Below are 9,831 nucleotides of genomic sequence, written 5' to 3' on the forward strand. Positions count from 1 at the left end.
GTCATGAGGGCCAACGCTTAATCAGAACGTTCTCTGGAAAGGACACAGAGACCTATGAAAGACTCCAAGAAAAGCTACGCGCCCATTTCAACGCACAGGCAGACATGGATCATGATCGCATTGCCTTCAACACAGCATGGCAGGAACCAGGAGAACCATTACCAAACTTCATCACCCGGCTGCAAAATCTGGTACAATGCTGCCATTTCAACACATTTACAAATGAGGAAGCAGTTCGACACCGGATAATCGAAGGCTGTTCAAGTTCTAACACGAAGCGCAAGATCCTTCAAGGGCATTGGTCGCTAAAGGATATCATCAGGAAGGCTGAAGTTGGAGAGCGGGTCAAAGCAAGGAAAATATTCAATAAACTGCACCCGAATGCAAGACGCAAAGACACTAATAAAGCTCAAGAAACAAACAAAACCAGAAGTCAACAACACAAAAGACCGAGATGATACAGGATCGCGACAGCTCCACTGATACAACCTCAAGGAGTTATTCAACCTCAAGGAGTCATTCAACATATGGTGCAAACGACTCTGAAGCAGATGACGTGTCAAGTGGGACAGGCCGCACCAATGGACCGGATGACAGCCTGCCCAACAAAGGTGCAAGAAAGGCAAACAATAGAAGGCTGGACCAGTCACGTCAACACTGGAAATCGACACACGATCACACCTGTAACACAGATGTCAGTGCACAAAACAAGTGGGAAGAAGAAGCACACCGCACAAGATGGACTGATCCACTCAGACACCGGAAAGGGGAAAACAAATGCATCCACGACATCCAAGACAATGAAGAAACTGAGAGGAGGCCATTATCATCACACGAGAGAGACAGAGACAAAACACCCTGGGATCAAACACAAGAAATAAATATGTGGTTATCAAACAACCTCTCCAGTGAGGTGACACCAAAGTCACTTCGAGAAAGGTACCCGGAGAAATATCCCAAAGAGAACTCCGACTCTAGGAGCAGCCTACCTGTTTCAGAAATCCCCCATTCAAGACACACTCAAAGAAACGTTATCAAAGGAAATCGACAAAAGACTCCTCCGATTTAGAAAGTACGTCTGTTCGATCCCTCGAGTCGACCGAGTCATGGTCCCGACGACAGGCATGGCGTCAACCACCCGAACACACCCTAGAACCAAAGGACATTCTTCCCATCAAGAGCAACATATCTCACACCAATGTCTCTGAATACTCAATCACTCCACAAGACAACCTGTCATGTCAATCGCAGGTACATCAAGACATAAATAATATACCTTCACCCCTGATGGGGTCAGCGAGGTTGACCCAAAGGGCCTATAGAAGGAAAACAGATATAGTGGACATTACCCATCAGATGGGAAAGGACTATCCAGTCACTCTGCAAGGAAAGCCAGACGTGTTAACGGAGACAGATCATCATCAGATGAGAGAGAAACATGCACATGCTCAGACAGTCAAAGGGCTCACCAATCCTAAACGTGAGTGGGAGTGGGTGAGACAACCAGAGGCAGTGAATGAGTGCCCGAACCACACCAAGATGGTCTTTTCAGATGGCGCCTTACCGTCTGGTATACATGACTTTGAACAGGAGGGCAGTGTTGCCCTCGACCGGACAAGACAAAAAGAAGTAAAATCATACGTGGGTGCTCGGAAGAGAACCAGAACCACATCCCCTCATGAAGGAGATCGAGCGAACAAGAGCCACAAAAGAAGACAGACTGCCGACATCAAGCCGAGCCTTTCACAGTCACCTCGGAAACCGAAGATGAGTGGATCACCCAGAAGCTGATTGGAAACCACCACGAACAGGAACACAAGAAGACCACACAAGACGTCTCGCAATTTCAAAGATGCACTCCTGTAATAAATGATACTCACATCAAAACGACAGAAAGCCACACAACGGGAATGGGGATGTGTCTCCATAATGTGAACGGGCGGCCCGCGGACCCGTGTGGCTGACTGAGGAACTATAAACATGTGGGACACGAAGCTTATTTTGTTAACAAGGGGGGAGATGTAACAATGTGGGTAGTCTAGTAGTTGGTGGGTGGAGCTAGGGGATACAGGAAGAGGAGGAGCGAGGAAGGGGTCAGTTAGTGTAGGGACAGGGACTGGCATGGACAGATAATAAAGAACTCCGATTCATAATACAGCCTAGCGTCATTATTGAGGTAGCAAGATGCTACACACAGTAGTGGCCTGCACAGTTAAGAGCGGCAGGGCTGGGGCAGCCGGCGGTGTGGAGGGTGATGAAATTTCACAGACAACAGGAAAAGTAATATGTAACAATTAAATAAATAAAACTCCTTACTTCGTGCTTGCCACATCGGCGATGAGGCAAGCACAAAGTAAGTGAGTTTATTAATTTAATACTACTCATCCCGTCACTCTCGAACTCCATCACCCCCACCCCGCCGTCCAACCATTCTTACCTGTGCGAGTCACCACTGTAGTAGCTTTAGGCGTTTTGAAGAGCCTGATGAATTGAATGCAAGAAATACTGGTGAGCATGGACAGTACTATATTAAAGAAGGTGGGCTGGGGAGATTACTCCTGTGATCATGGAGGGGCTGTAAAAAAAGAAAATCTGTAAACTTTCTCTGCTTGTGAGACATATAAACCAAGCTGACTTGTCCTTTATCTGTACTTTATATATTGCCTGCTGAGCATTTCAGTTTACTTGTATATTATGATTATCAACAAGCTCAAAGGTTGATGGCATTTCATTTTTGGTGTTCACTTGTTTTGTCCTTCATAACCTTTAGCTTTATCTTCTGCTCAATAAGCACATGTATTTTGAATAGCCACCCTTTGATATTTTTTCCATTTGTAACATTTGCAATTCATGTTGTATTGTGTTATGTTACTGTCAGAACCTCATTTGAAAGTCCACTGGGCAAGCAGGAGTGAAGATGCCCAAATGTGGGTGGGTTTTAGGCCTTTTACTCCTGTTGTCCAGATGCCTGGCTTACTATGAATCCTGAGAAAATGGGCCAAGTTCCACTTCTGCACTTGACTCACACAGGTAGCGTGGCTTGAGCAGAGCAAGGCTTAATTAGGGGCGTCGGAAATAGACACATTGGGCTGAACACAGACTCACATCTCAAAATATGTTCAGTAGCAGCAATAAATGACTGTCCGGTCAAATACTTGCTTTTTTGAAAAAAGGGGTAGTTGTATATGAGCCCAAAGTACAATATGATATTTAACAAATACTCTGAGGTCATGGCTATAGTGTATGATACTCGGGTTCCTGGATTCGACTGCCCTATCGCTAGTGGTAGTAGCTACTTCCCATTCAGATTAAGGCCCACGAGTAGCCTGAGTCTCCATAGTCCTACTAAGAATTATTATTAAAGTCAAAAGTGTTCCAGAGGTGAAGTGCTGTGTGGCAGATAAGTTCTCCTGAGGCTGTCTGGCCCATAAATCAGTCTTACCTGGACCAGCAGGATCTCAATGACTGTAGTCTCCGAGCATACCCCCTTTGCGGGTGCTGAAGCTTCAATGGCAGTCTCCCGTAAGTTCTTCACATGTGGCCGGGTGTCCTCGAGCTCCTCACATGTGGTTCAGAGAAGGCAGCATCCTTGGGATCCTCAATGCTCTTCCAATGCTGGGGAGGCTCTTGGGATCCTCCCCATAGGTGGTAGGGTGCGACGCTCCTGGTGCTGGTCCTCAGCAGGGGCTTGGGCCTGCTTTGGTCACTACGGTGACCACCTCCACAGATTGGCTGTTTCAGTCAGCACTTGCTCCTTTCCTTGTCCCAGTGGGTCCCATGACATATGTGGTGCCTGTCCCCTGACTTTTGGGCTATGGCCCGATCAGCCCAACAGAAATCTTCACGAAGGTCCCATCTGCCAAACAGGGTCACTGACTTCCCTCAGCACAATGGCCACGGCCCAATCAGCATGGTAACAGTCTACACGGATGCCCCATCTGGCTCACTGACTTGACTTCACACACGGGCTATGGCTCAATTGGCATCAGAGAAATCTATGCAGTAACCCCACCTGGCATATGGGGTAGCTGACTTGCTATTGCACACAGACTATGGCCTGATTGGAATGGCTCAGAAAAGGGGGTGGTGATGAACAGAGTGCCTGAATTAAGCAGACCACTCTTACCCAGTCCAAAGATCAGGGCTTGATCCATCACCGTTTTTTAGCTCACTGCACCATCCCAGCTCAGAACTTGGCTATATGCAAATTAGTCTGTTCCTGTCCCAGTGCATGATGGGAACAGGGCAAACCAAACTACCAAGCCAATTCTTATACTGGGAAGGAAACAAGCTTCCGGGGACCGGTTTCTGCCATTTCAGGCGTCGTCGGCCCGGCTTGCTTGAATCCTGATGGTGCAATGAGCAAGGGACTCACATCTGAGTATACCCTTCCACGCTTATGGTGGACAAAATGATTCAGAAAAGGGGGTGGTGATGAACAGAGTGCCTGAATTAAGCAGACCACTCTTACCCAGTCCAAAGATCAGGGCTTGATCCATCACCGTTTTTTAGCTCACTGCACCATCCCAGCTCAGAACTTGGCTATATGCAAATTAGTCTGTTCCTGTCCCAGTGCATGATGGGAACAGGGCAAACCAAACTACCAAGCCAATTCTTATACTGGGAAGGAAACAAGCTTCCGGGGACCGGTTTCTGCCATTTCAGGCGTCGTCGGCCCGGCTTGCTTGAATCCTGATGGTGCAATGAGCAAGGGACTCACATCTGAGTATACCCTTCCACGCTTATGGTGGACAAAATGATTCAGAAAAGGGGGTGGTGATGAACAGAGTGCCTGAATTAAGCAGACCACTCTTACCCAGTCCAAAGATCAGGGCTTGATCCATCACCGTTTTTTAGCTCACTGCACCATCCCAGCTCAGAACTTGGCTATATGCAAATTAGTCTGTTCCTGTCCCAGTGCATGATGGGAACAGGGCAAACCAAACTACCAAGCCAATTCTTATACTGGGAAGGAAACAAGCTTCCGGGGACCGTTTTCTGCCATTTCAGGCGTCGTCGGCCCGGCTTGCTTGAATCCTGATGGTGCAATGAGCAAGGGACTCACATCTGAGTATACCCTTCCACGCTTATGGTGGACAAAATGATTCAGAAAAGGGGGTGGTGATGAACAGAGTGCCTGAATTAAGCAGACCACTCTTACCCAGTCCAAAGATCAGGGCTTGATCCATCACCGTTTTTTAGCTCACTGCACCATCCCAGCTCAGAACTTGGCTATATGCAAATTAGTCTGTTCCTGTCCCAGTGCATGATGGGAACAGGGCAAACCAAACTACCAAGCCAATTCTTATACTGGGAAGGAAACAAGCTTCCGGGGACCGGTTTCTGCCATTTCAGGCGTCGTCGGCCCGGCTTGCTTGAATCCTGATGGTGCAATGAGCAAGGGACTCACATCTGAGTATACCCTTCCACGCTTATGGTGGACAAAATGATTCAGAAAAGGGGGTGGTGATGAACAGAGTGCCTGAATTAAGCAGACCACTCTTACCCAGTCCAAAGATCAGGGCTTGATCCATCACCGTTTTTTAGCTCACTGCACCATCCCAGCTCAGAACTTGGCTATATGCAAATTAGTCTGTTCCTGTCCCAGTGCATGATGGGACCAGGGCAAACCAAACTACCAAGCCAATTCTTATACTGGGAAGGAAACAAGCTTCCGGGGACCGGTTTCTGCCATTTCAGGCGTCGTCGGCCCGGCTTGCTTGAATCCTGATGGTGCAATGAGCAAGGGACTCACATCTGAGTATACCCTTCCACGCTTATGGTGGACAAAATGATTCAGAAAAGGGGGTGGTGATGAACAGAGTGCCTGAATTAAGCAGACCACTCTTACCCAGTCCAAAGATCAGGGCTTGATCCATCACCGTTTTTTAGCTCACTGCACCATCCCAGCTCAGAACTTGGCTATATGCAAATTAGTCTGTTCCTGTCCCAGTGCATGATGGGAACAGGGCAAACCAAACTACCAAGCCAATTCTTATACTGGGAAGGAAACAAGCTTCCGGGGACCGGTTTCTGCCTTTTCAGGCGTCGTCGGCCCGGCTTGCTTGAATCCTGATGGTGCAATGAGCAAGGGACTCACATCTGAGTATACCCTTCCACGCTTATGGTGGACAAAATGATTCAGAAAAGGGGGTGGTGATGAACAGAGTGCCTGAATTAAGCAGACCACTCTTACCCAGTCCAAAGATCAGGGCTTGATCCATCACCGTTTTTTAGCTCACTGCACCATCCCAGCTCAGAACTTGGCTATATGCAAATTAGTCTGTTCCTGTCCCAGTGCATGATGGGAACAGGGCAAACCAAACTACCAAGCCAATTCTTATACTGGGAAGGAAACAAGCTTTCTGGGACCGGTTTCTGCCATTTCAGGCGTCGTCGGCCTGGCCTGCTTGAATCCTGATGGTGCAATGAGCAAGGGACTCACATCTGAGTATACCCTTCCACGCTTATGGTGGACAAAATGATTCAGAAAAGGGGGTGGTGATGAACAGAGTGCCTGAATTAAGCAGACCACTCTTACCCAGTCCAAAGATCAGGGCTTGATCCATCACCGTTTTTTAGCTCACTGCACCATCCCAGCTCAGAACTTGGCTATATGCAAATTAGTCTGTTCCTGTCCCAGTGCATGATGGGAACAGGGCAAACCAAACTACCAAGCCAATTCTTATACTGGGAAGGAAACAAGCTTCCGGGGACCGGTTTCTGCCATTTCAGGCGTCGTCGGCCCGGCTTGCTTGAATCCTGATGGTGCAATGAGCAAGGGACTCACATCTGAGTATACCCTTCCACGCTTATGGTGGACAAAATGATTCAGAAAAGGGGGTGGTGATGAACAGAGTGCCTGAATTAAGCAGACCACTCTTACCCAGTCCAAAGATCAGGGCTTGATCCATCACCGTTTTTTAGCTCACTGCACCATCCCAGTTCAGAACTTGGCTATATGCAAATTAGTCTGTTCCTGTCCACGTGCATGATGGGAACAGGGCAAACCAAACTACCAAGCCAATTCTTATACTGGGAAGGAAACAAGCTTCCGGGGACCGGTTTCTGCCATTTCAGGCGTCGTCGCCCCGGCTTGCTTGAATCCTGATGGTGCAATGAGCAAGGGACTCACATCTGAGTATACCCTTCCACGCTTATGGTGGACAAAATGATTCAGAAAAGGGGGTGGTGATGAACAGAGTGCCTGAATTAAGCAGACCACTCTTACCCAGTCCAAAGATCAGGGCTTGATCCATCACCGTTTTTTAGCTCACTGCACCATCCCAGCTCAGAACTTGGCTATATGCAAATTAGTCTGTTCCTGTCCCAGTGCATGATGGGAACAGGGCAAACCAAACTACCAAGCCAATTCTTATACTGGGAAGGAAACAAGCTTCCGGGGACCGGTTTCTGCCATTTCAGGCGTCGTCGGCCCGGCTTGCTTGAATCCTGATGGTGCAATGAGCAAGGGACTCACATCTGAGTATACCCTTCCACGCTTATGGTGGACAAAATGATTCAGAAAAGGGGGTGGTGATGAACAGAGTGCCTGAATTAAGCAGACCACTCTTACCCAGTCCAAAGATCAGGGCTTGATCCATCACCGTTTTTTAGCTCACTGCACCATCCCAGCTCAGAACTTGGCTATATGCAAATTAGTCTGTTCCTGTCCCAGTGCATGATGGGACCAGGGCAAACCAAACTACCAAGCCAATTCTTATACTGGGAAGGAAACAAGCTTCCGGGGACCGGTTTCTGCCATTTCAGGCGTCGTCGGCCCGGCTTGCTTGAATCCTGATGGTGCAATGAGCAAGGGACTCACATCTGAGTATACCCTTCCACGCTTATGGTGGACAAAATGATTCAGAAAAGGGGGTGGTGATGAACAGAGTGCCTGAATTAAGCAGACCACTCTTACCCAGTCCAAAGATCAGGGCTTGATCCATCACCGTTTTTTAGCTCACTGCACCATCCCAGCTCAGAACTTGGCTATATGCAAATTAGTCTGTTCCTGTCCCAGTGCATGATGGGAACAGGGCAAACCAAACTACCAAGCCAATTCTTATACTGGGAAGGAAACAAGCTTCCGGGGACCGGTTTCTGCCTTTTCAGGCGTCGTCGGCCCGGCTTGCTTGAATCCTGATGGTGCAATGAGCAAGGGACTCACATCTGAGTATACCCTTCCACGCTTATGGTGGACAAAATGATTCAGAAAAGGGGGTGGTGATGAACAGAGTGCCTGAATTAAGCAGACCACTCTTACCCAGTCCAAAGATCAGGGCTTGATCCATCACCGTTTTTTAGCTCACTGCACCATCCCAGCTCAGAACTTGGCTATATGCAAATTAGTCTGTTCCTGTCCCAGTGCATGATGGGAACAGGGCAAACCAAACTACCAAGCCAATTCTTATACTGGGAAGGAAACAAGCTTCCTGGGACCGGTTTCTGCCATTTCAGGCGTCGTCGGCCTGGCCTGCTTGAATCCTGATGGTGCAATGAGCAAGGGACTCACATCTGAGTATACCCTTCCACGCTTATGGTGGACAAAATGATTCAGAAAAGGGGGTGGTGATGAACAGAGTGCCTGAATTAAGCAGACCACTCTTACCCAGTCCAAAGATCAGGGCTTGATCCATCACCGTTTTTTAGCTCACTGCACCATCCCAGCTCAGAACTTGGCTATATGCAAATTAGTCTGTTCCTGTCCCAGTGCATGATGGGAACAGGGCAAACCAAACTACCAAGCCAATTCTTATACTGGGAAGGAAACAAGCTTCCGGGGACCGGTTTCTGCCATTTCAGGCGTCGTCGGCCCGGCTTGCTTGAATCCTGATGGTGCAATGAGCAAGGGACTCACATCTGAGTATACCCTTCCACGCTTATGGTGGACAAAATGATTCAGAAAAGGGGGTGGTGATGAACAGAGTGCCTGAATTAAGCAGACCACTCTTACCCAGTCCAAAGATCAGGGCTTGATCCATCACCGTTTTTTAGCTCACTGCACCATCCCAGTTCAGAACTTGGCTATATGCAAATTAGTCTGTTCCTGTCCCAGTGCATGATGGGAACAGGGCAAACCAAACTACCAAGCCAATTCTTATACTGGGAAGGAAACAAGCTTCCGGGGACCGGTTTCTGCCATTTCAGGCGTCGTCGCCCCGGCTTGCTTGAATCCTGATGGTGCAATGAGCAAGGGACTCACATCTGAGTATACCCTTCCACGCTTATGGTGGACAAAATGATTCAGAAAAGGGGGTGATGATGAACAGAGTGCCTGAATTAAGCAGACCACTCTTACCCAATCCAAAGATCAGGGCTTGATCCATCACCGTTTTTTAGCTCACTGCACCATCCCAGCTCAGAACTTGGCTATATGCAAATTAGTCTGTTCCTGTCCCAGTGCATGATGGGAACAGGGCAAACCAAACTACCAAGCCAATTCTTATACTGGGAAGGAAACAAGCTTCCGGGGACCGGTTTCTGCCATTTCAGGCGTCGTCGGCCCGGCTTGCTTGAATCCTGATGGTGCAATGAGCAAGGGACTCACATCTGAGTATACCCTTCCACGCTTATGGTGGACAAAATGATTCAGAAAAGGGGGTGGTGATGAACAGAGTGCCTGAATTAAGCAGACCACTCTTACCCAGTCCAAAGATCAGGGCTTGATCCATCACCGTTTTTTAGCTCACTGCACCATCCCAGCTCAGAACTTGGCTATATGCAAATTAGCCTGTTCCTGTCCCAGTGCATGATGGGAACAGGGCAAACCAAACTACCAAGCCAATTCTTATACTGGGAAGGAAACAAGCTTCCGGGGACCGGTTTCTG

The sequence above is a fragment of the Lissotriton helveticus genome, chromosome 1_1 (genome assembly GCF_964261635.1).
Source record: "Lissotriton helveticus chromosome 1_1, aLisHel1.1, whole genome shotgun sequence".
Classification (NCBI taxonomy): domain Eukaryota; kingdom Metazoa; phylum Chordata; class Amphibia; order Caudata; family Salamandridae; genus Lissotriton; species Lissotriton helveticus.